Consider the following 8,580-nt stretch of genomic DNA (forward strand, 5'->3'; position numbering starts at 1 on the left):
AGCTGCGAGCCGTGCCCCCTCTCCCACCAGCTCCACCTGCTCTACTGCTAGCCACACCCGCTACACCAGCCCCGCCCCTTTTGATAGCCACGCCCACTCGCAGCTAGTCCCACCCATGCACAACTAGTCCCACCTCCTGACAACTAGCCAACCCCCTCATTTGCTAGCCACACCCACTCACAGCTAGCCACACCCCTCTATAGTCAGCGCCGCCCCTCTACAGCAACCCTTTCCCCACTCCTGCCCACATTGTTCCAGCAGCAGTCTGAGCCTGGCAGCAGGTCTGAGGTTCTCTGTGAGGTGGCAACACACTTTTCCAAAAAACAGGCGAAGTCCTGCAGGCGCTGGTGGCCAGACCTGAGGGGCTGGTCAAGCCAGGGCAGCACTAGGGGAGACTGGCCACCTGGAGGACGTGCCCTCTAAGGCATCTGGCCCCTTGGCCAGGTGACAGCTGTCAAAGGAACCCCTCCTGGGGTGAAGCCACAGTCCCCTGTACCACTGCCATCCCATCTGCCACCGCCTGCCACGGGAGTCACCGCTGCACACTGTCCCTGAGCTTCCCAAGGCCTCCCACGCCAGCCCCCTGGCTGTGCGCTGCAGTCTCAGGTACAATTGTCAGGCTGTTTGTGGCCACGGCATGATTAAAGGGGACACCAGAGAAAAATGCTAAGTAAGGGTTTGAGCCAGGTTCCCAGTGGAAACCGCTACTTGAGGGACATCGCTCAAGGCAGGGGTCCTGTGTCCGTAAACAGACTCCGTGGAGAGGCCTGCCCTGCCCAGTGGCAACTAAGGGATCACGGCCTGGCATCCGGCCTGCAGGGGCGCGCTTCAGAGCCCCGCCCCCTGGAGCCAGAGGCAGGCGGGGCGGGGGCGGGCATCTAGGGTGCCTGCTGCTTGCGCTCCCTGGACGGGGATGAGGAAAGCAAGATGGCAGGCGTCCCAGCGGAGGGCCAGGGTCTTCTGACTTGGGTCTTCTGCCACTCAGGGTGGTCCAAAACGGAACATCATTCTCAGAGCCAGAAAGTTCTAGGAGCCTGAGAGGAAGTCTAAGCATACTTCTGTACCACCTCCGCCATCCCTGGGCCAGGTCAGCAGTCCGGCCCTTTGTGTCTCTGAGACCTGGGCCCTGTCGTCCTCAGGATGGTCAGTGACCCTCATGGACGTCGCCCTCTGCCTGAAGGACAGCATCACCTGCCCCCCTCCAAATATGGGGAGATTCTCAACTCGGCTCTCAATTTCTGATACACACTGGGCTCCAACAAGCTCGTAGGTGAACAAGCCCCACCCCTTGTCATTTCTGAGCTTTCTGAAAGTACTGTGTCTCTTGTTCTCCTGTCTCCGGGTGAAGGCATTTCTTCCAAACTACGTGAGGGTGTGACTGAAGCGGGGTCCCGGAGGCAGGAGCGACTTCAGGTGGCCATACTCCAGGAGCCTTCGGACGTCGGCGATCACACAGGGGCCTCCAGAAGCTGCCTTGCCGGTGTGGTGTCACATGGTGGTAAACAACAGCAAGGAAGAAAGGGGACAGGGATACACCCCTTGTGAGGACCTCACCTCCTTTATGAGGCCGTGTGCTCTGTGTCCCTGTGAACCCCCCGAGCCATGCCATCGAGGTAATTCCCAGTCAAAGCCACCCTCTGTGACCGAGTAGAACTGCTCCTTCCAGTCTTGACGGGAGCAGACTGCCTCCTCTTCCTCGCTCAGATGGGCTGGTAGGTGTGAACCACCCACTTCACAGTTAGCAGCCCGATGTGTAATCCCCTGTGCTACCAGAGTCCGTGTGTGCCCATGCATTTTAGCTGATAAAATACAGGCAACAATATTCTGGAATTCCCCAAGCTGGCATAGAAAAACATTCCTGAATTACAGCAGAGTGTCTGTGGAGAAGCTCTGCGCATTCATGAAGGAGCCCGAAGAAGAATCCATGCATCGGAATCGTGGTGCTGGGGAAGAATGGTGAAAGTGCCCGCTGGGACTCCCAAAGAACAATCCAATCTGTCTGGGAAGAAGCAAGGCCAGAGTGCTCCTTAGAGGCGGGACTTTCTTACAGGCTTTGGACATGCTGTCAGGAGAGACCAGTCCTTGCTTGATAAAGCGGAGGGCCAGTGAAAAAGAGGAAGGCCCTCAACCAGATGGACGGACGCAGTGGCTGCAACAACGGGCTCGGGCGCAGGAACCATTGGGAGGCTGGCGCAGGAGCGGGCAGCGGTTCCCTCTGTTGTGCACAGAGATGTTATGGGTCCGAACCAACTTGATGGCACCTAACAACAACAACAAAGCAAATTTTTATGTACCTGGGCTGCTTCCTAATTCCTTGCTAAGGACCTCAGGCATTGTTTTAAAAACGAAGCATTAGAGATCCAGTTAGGTGCCTTGCTGTTCGTCATTCTCTAAATAAGATTCTGCCGATTCGAAGGAGATTGGAATTGTGTGTGTGTGTGTGTGTGTGTGTGTGTGTCTCTATCTCTGACTATGAAATAAAAATTTCAGAGTTTTCAAAAGATGTACAACCTTGGGAACCCACAGAAGCGTTCTTAACCTGTCCAGTAGGGTGGCTATCAGTTCAAATCCACTCCAGGGCAGTGAACTGGGTCTTACTGGTTTGGTTTTGTCTTTTGAGGGGGTGGGGGTGGGATGGGTGGAAGGATTATTGCTTGCTGGGTGCTGAGCTTTGGTTTGGAGTGGTGAACAGGGTTGTGTAACTTTGCAGGCAAACCTTCTTGTCACTGAACTAACTGTATGCTTCAAGGTACACACAAATGTTTCCCCAAATGGCAAATTGTATGTCAGACATCTTTATTGCAATACAACTAAAGAAGAAGGGGGAAAGAAAACAGTTTTACCTTGGCGTAGTGATCTTAGCCCCCACCTGCTCTGGGCTTGGCTGCTGTCCCAGACACTGTGTTGATTGTCAAGGGTGCTCCTCCATGGACTCCACCACCACCCCTCCCACCCCCGCTATACCGACCGAGCAAGGGGTCTTTCTCCAGGCACTGGTCTCTCCTGACAACGTGTCCAAAGTCTGTCGGATGAAGTCTCCCCGTCCCTGCCTCTAAGGAGCCCCTCTGGCCGTCCTTCCAGCACAGATGGGTTTGTCCTTCAGCAGCCCATGGTGCCTCCGAGGCTCTTCTCCAGAACCACAGTTCATGCACTTCGATTCTCCTCTGTCTTCCTTGTTCCATGGCCAACGTGCACCTACATGCCTTGGAGGGGATGAAAATAACATCCTTTGGGTCGGGTGCGTGTTAGCCTTCAAAGCAATTTCCTTGCTCTTCAATACTCAAAAAAAGCCTTGCGCAGCAGATTTGCCCAAATGCAATGTGTCTTTTGTGCTTTTGACTATTGCTTCCATGAGTCTTGACTGTGGATCCAAGCGAGACAAAATCCTTGGCAAGCTCATTCTTTTCTCCACTTAGCAAGGTGTCACCGATTATTCCAGTTGTGTGTGTGGGGGTCTTCTTTACATTGAGTTGTCATCCATCCTGGAAGCTGAAACCCTTGACCTTCCTCAGCAAGTGTTCCAAGTCCGCCTCACTGTCAGCAAACAAGGGTGGGTCATCTCCATAACTGCGAGTTGTTGATAAGCCTCCCTCTGATGCTGATGCTGCATTCTGCTTCACGTATTCCAGCTTCTCTGGTGACTTGCTCAGCATACAGACTGAAAGGGATGGTGAGAGGATACAATGCTAATGCATGCCTTTCTTACTTTAAACCGTACAGCATTGTTCTGTTCACACAACTGCTTCTTGATCCACAAACAAGTTCCACATGAGCACAATCACGTGGTCTGGAATTCCCATTCTTCTCAAGACTATCCGGAATTTGTTATGATACACACAGTCGAATGCCTTTATGTACTCAATAAAGCACAAGTCATGACTTTCTGGTCTTCTCTGCTTTGAGCCAAGATCCATCTGACATCAGTAATAATACCTCTTGTTCCACATCCGCTTCTGATTCCGGTATAACCCTCTGGCAGCTCCCTGTCAGTGTATTGCTGCATCTTCAGCAAATTGGGCGTATTGTATTCAGTACATTGGGTCATCCTCAGCAAAATTTTACTTACATGTGCCATCCATGATATCATGCTATAATTCGAGCATTCTGTTGGGTTGCCTTTCTTTGGAAAGTTTGCATAGTGGAGGGGGAGGGCACAAATTATATCCTCAAAAAGGTACGTGCCAGTCCTAACTCCCAGCACCTGTGAATAGCACCTTGTTTGGGCCATTGGCAGGTGCTGCCGAGGCGGTTCTGGCCCATGGCAAACATGTGCACAAGGGAACCAAACCCTGACTGGTCTCGTGTCCTCTTCACAAGTGTCCCGATATTGGGACCCATCGATGCAGCCACCGTGGCCGTCCTCTCCGTCGCTGCCCCTCTGCTTTGGCAAGATGATGTCCTCCTCCAGGGACTGGTCTCTCCTGAGAACATGTCCAAAGTCTGTGAGACGAAGTCTCTCCATCCCGGCCTCTCGGGAGCAGCCTGGGTGTGCGTCTCAGTGGAGCACGGTGTGCTTTCGGCAGTCCCTGGTGGGGAGGCATCCTTCTTCACTAGCACGTACCATTCCCATCGATTTGGTCTTCCTCACGCAATGTCCAACTTCCACGTGCCTAAGGGGCAAATGAAAACACCTTGGAGAACGGATGCAGGTGGGGGGTGGGGGGAAGTGAGTCACATATGGGGAGAGATGAACAAGCTGCTGTTGTTGACTTCATCTCTTGAGATGGGCTGTGTAAATATAAACAGCTTGTTTCTTTAAACACCAGGGGAGGGGAGCCTCTCTAGATTCCTTATCCCTAAATAGTGGTCTGAATGGCTTTTTAACAAAGGGAGAGAGAGGAAGAAAAGTGCAAATGAAATGGAGTTGGAGTCTTCAGTGACAAATAATTTCCTCTCAAACAAATGAAAGAAGAAGGAAGAAAAGACCCTGGCTTGGCCAGGTGCACATTGGTCCTCAAAGTAGCTTCCTTGCTTTTCAGCACTTTAAAGAGGTCATATGCAGATGTATCTAATGCGATGGGTCATTTGATCTCTTGACTGCTGCTTCCATGTGCATCGTGGATCCAATTATGTCCCGTGTTCTGTTCACGCAGCAGTCTCTTGATCCACATACAGGTTCCTCGCAAACACAATGAACGAACGGCTCTGGAATTTCTATTCTTCTCAAGGCTATCCGTAGCATGTTATGGTCCATCCAAACTCCTTTGTCCTGAAATACAAGTAAACATCTTTCTGGTTTAATTCTCAGTTCACTGCATTGAGCCAAGATCCATTTGACATCAGCATTGAATGATATCTCTTGTTCCACGCCCTCTTCTGAATCCAGCCTGAGCCTCTTACAGCTGCTCCTTGTCAGAGCACTGCTGCGACCATTGCTAGATGTCCTTCAGCAACATTTTACCTCATGTGATATCAATCATATAGTACTATAATTGGAACATTCCACTAGGTTCCATAGAACGGGTTCAAAGAGGAACGGGTACAAGCTTGGATTTCCCTCAGTTTGCAAGCAGCTATCTTCTAAATAGTTTGGCATAGACCAGTGCGTACTTCCAGTGGAGCCCCGACGTATCAGCTTGTTGAGACATTTCAGTGGGTATTCCACCAATTCCTGGAGTCTTGTTTTTGGCTAATACTTTCTGTTCAACTTGAACTTCTTCCTTCAGCACTATTGGTTCTTGCTCAGATGCTACCTCCTGACATGGTGGACTGCCAACTGGTTCTGTTTGGTATTCCTGCCATCTCCTTTGGATGCTTCCTGCATTAGTCAATATTCTGCCCGTAGAATCTTTCAAGAGGGCAACTTGAGGCTTGAGCTTTCTCTTGAGGTCTTTCCATGTGAAACAAGCTGAGCGTGTTCTTCCTGTTTGTTTTTCTCACTCAGGGTTTGGCACCATCGAAGATGGCTGGTCTCCTCATGAAAGAGAAAAGATAGAGGGATAACGGGGCCATGTTTGGGAGAAAGCAAAGATTGGAGTGTTGCAGCCACAAGCCAAGGGCTACTTGGAGCCTCCAGCAGCCGGAAGAGCAGAGAAGGATTCTCCCGGAGAGCCTCTGAAGGGGGTGTGGCCTCACCAACACCGACACCTGGCCTCCAGAACCGTAAGCAAGTATGCTGTTCTGGTTTGCGATGTCCGTCTCGGGAGTCCTCCACCAGGCTGGCATTGTGTAGCAGCAGCCCTAAGGAGCACATGGAGCCCTGAGACACCAGTGTGGGTACCCGTTTACCTGAAGGGCACAGCTTTGTCCTCTTCCCAAGTACAAAGCGCATAGTCCCCCCCTGGGCAAGATCACCGCAGCAGCTGGTCATTAAATTTAATAGCAACTTTGTGTGCGATTCTCCTCCCGCGCGTGGCCAGGGCAGGGAGGCTGGCGCTAAGTGGGGAATTAGCCTGCTAAGGATTGGGTGGTTTGGCAACCTTGCAGGTTTGCCAGGAATCAGGTATCAATGTTAGGGATCTACTTAATAGGGTTTAATGGGCGACGTAGTAGAAATGGTATCATAAATGCACTTGTCATTCCGAACTTGCTTTTATGTGGTGACGCTGAGAACCGGGGAGGGGAGCAGGTCTGTTCAGAGGAGGCCCCGCTCTGCCGGGTGACCCCTCTGAACTCTTGGGCCGAACCCCAGAAGGTAGGCATGGAAGCCCACTGCCAGGTGTGGGTCCCACGGGGAAACCCTGGTGCCTTCGGGGTGGGAGTAGGGGGCTGGGGGCTGGCTTCTCACCAATGGATGACACTGTGAGAGTGTACATCAAAGGGGGACAAGGACAGAAGCCATGGGCACCCAGGGAGCCAGGCGGGTGGGCTTGAAAGATGTGGGCTGGTATGCAGCTGGCCTCCCGCTCAGGCAAAGTCGCATGTGGGGGTGTGGGGGGATGAGCCTTGTCATCTCTCTCACAAATCCCCTGCCCGTGGCCCACCCTGAGCTGGGGGCAGAGATGGACCCAGCTTTGAACCTCAGTAAGGAGGCAAATTAGTGTTATTCAAGGAGGAGGCCCTGTAGGCACAGCCCTGCTCTTCAAAGGCCCAGAGCTGATTTCATCTCAGGTGAGGTTGAGGGAGGGTGAGGGGCTCGGCCTGGGGAGGGTGGGGCTTCCCAAGCCCCCAGGGCCTCTAGCTCTGACCTGCAGCAGCATCCCTGTCCCCTAGGCCAGCAGTAGACTCTATCTCCAAGGCTCTCATGCCACCCGTGGGTCACCTGTGGGCTGAAGTCCGGCCCCTGGGGAGGGGAAGCTGGGGAGGCCTGAGCATGGCCTGTCCAGCCAACCCAGGGGGTGAGTTGGGATGGCAGGGCACCTCCCCAGGCCCTGGTCAGATGTCCCTGCTGCCTGGCAGGCACTGCCTGCTTCCCCTCACTGACCAAGCCAGGGGAGCCAGTGTAGCCACACCATGCTTTGACGGGGCCCTGAGGACCCCACATAGCATCTAATAGGCCTCAGGGGCCAGCAGGCAGTGGAGTGTCCCAAAGAAGCCCACATGACCTGGTAGCCAGAGTTGGGGGCATGGCTGTGTAAGGCAGAGGGACTTCAGCTCTGGAAGGGTTGGGCTGTGCTCACTTACGGCAGAGAGATGAGGGTGCTGAGGGCTGAGGCCCTGTTTTGGAAGAATTCATGACCCTGTCTGGTTTGGAGCTGCGTTGACACTGGTGACCACCCTGTCTGCAGAGACTGGGACCCCTGACTAGGCCTGCGGGTGCCCCTCGGGGCTAGTGTCTGCAATCAGCTTGGGTGTGACTGGGCTGGAAGCCCCCACCAGAGCCCAGCAGCCCAGCCTCACTGGGCTTTCTGCCTGGGGCGGGGGAGGGAGGGGAAAGCAGAGATGGAGCTGGGACACCAGGATGAAGTGCCCAGGTGGCTGGAGAGCTAGGAGTGCTGGACTGGCCAGAGAGGAGCAGCAGGGCAATGGACCAGGGCTATCCTAGCAGCTTTGGGCACCGCCCCAGAGCCACCAGCCCAGCTCCAACAGGCTTCTCCTCACTCTGCGCCCCTGGCCCCCACAGTGTGGGGCCCCACTGGTCAGCCCACCCAGACCATCAAAGGAATCCAGTGGACCCAGCCATGGAGCCGGTGGCTGGGGGACACTTGGTCACCTTCTGCAGTCCGGAAAGCCTCCCGGTCAGGAAGCCCTGGGAACAGAGCTGGGGTCTGCTCTGTCTTCTCCCCGCACCTGGCTGGACATAACTCCTGATCACCCCAGCTCCCAGCAGGCTGTCCCTGGCCCCCTGGGGGCAGGGAAGGTAGAGGGGTGCAGCTCAGGACACAGGCTCTCTGGGGGCAAGATTGGCCTCCAGGTTTGTGGGGGCCAAGCTGTGGGTGTCTGTCCTGTCTCTGAGGAGAGGTGCAGGCTGCAGGCCAGGCCCAGTCCATCCCCTCCCCCGCTCCCCTCGACCACCACTCCCAGCCGTCCACCGCTTGCTGGTGGCCCCAGGGTCACGGCTTCTAAGGGAGGGGCGTTCCTCTGCCACTCTAGATCTGGGGCTCCTGAGGTGGGGTGGCCTGAGGACTCCCAAGAGTCCTCGTGGTCATAAATGGTGCTCGGTGTTGGCTCCGGTGGGTGGGTGCCGTCAGGGAGGCGGTC

This window comes from Echinops telfairi, unplaced genomic scaffold (assembly GCF_000313985.2).
Source record: "Echinops telfairi isolate 266 unplaced genomic scaffold, ASM31398v2 ScPeMD7_7469;HRSCAF=8507_1, whole genome shotgun sequence".
Taxonomy (NCBI): domain Eukaryota; kingdom Metazoa; phylum Chordata; class Mammalia; order Afrosoricida; family Tenrecidae; genus Echinops; species Echinops telfairi.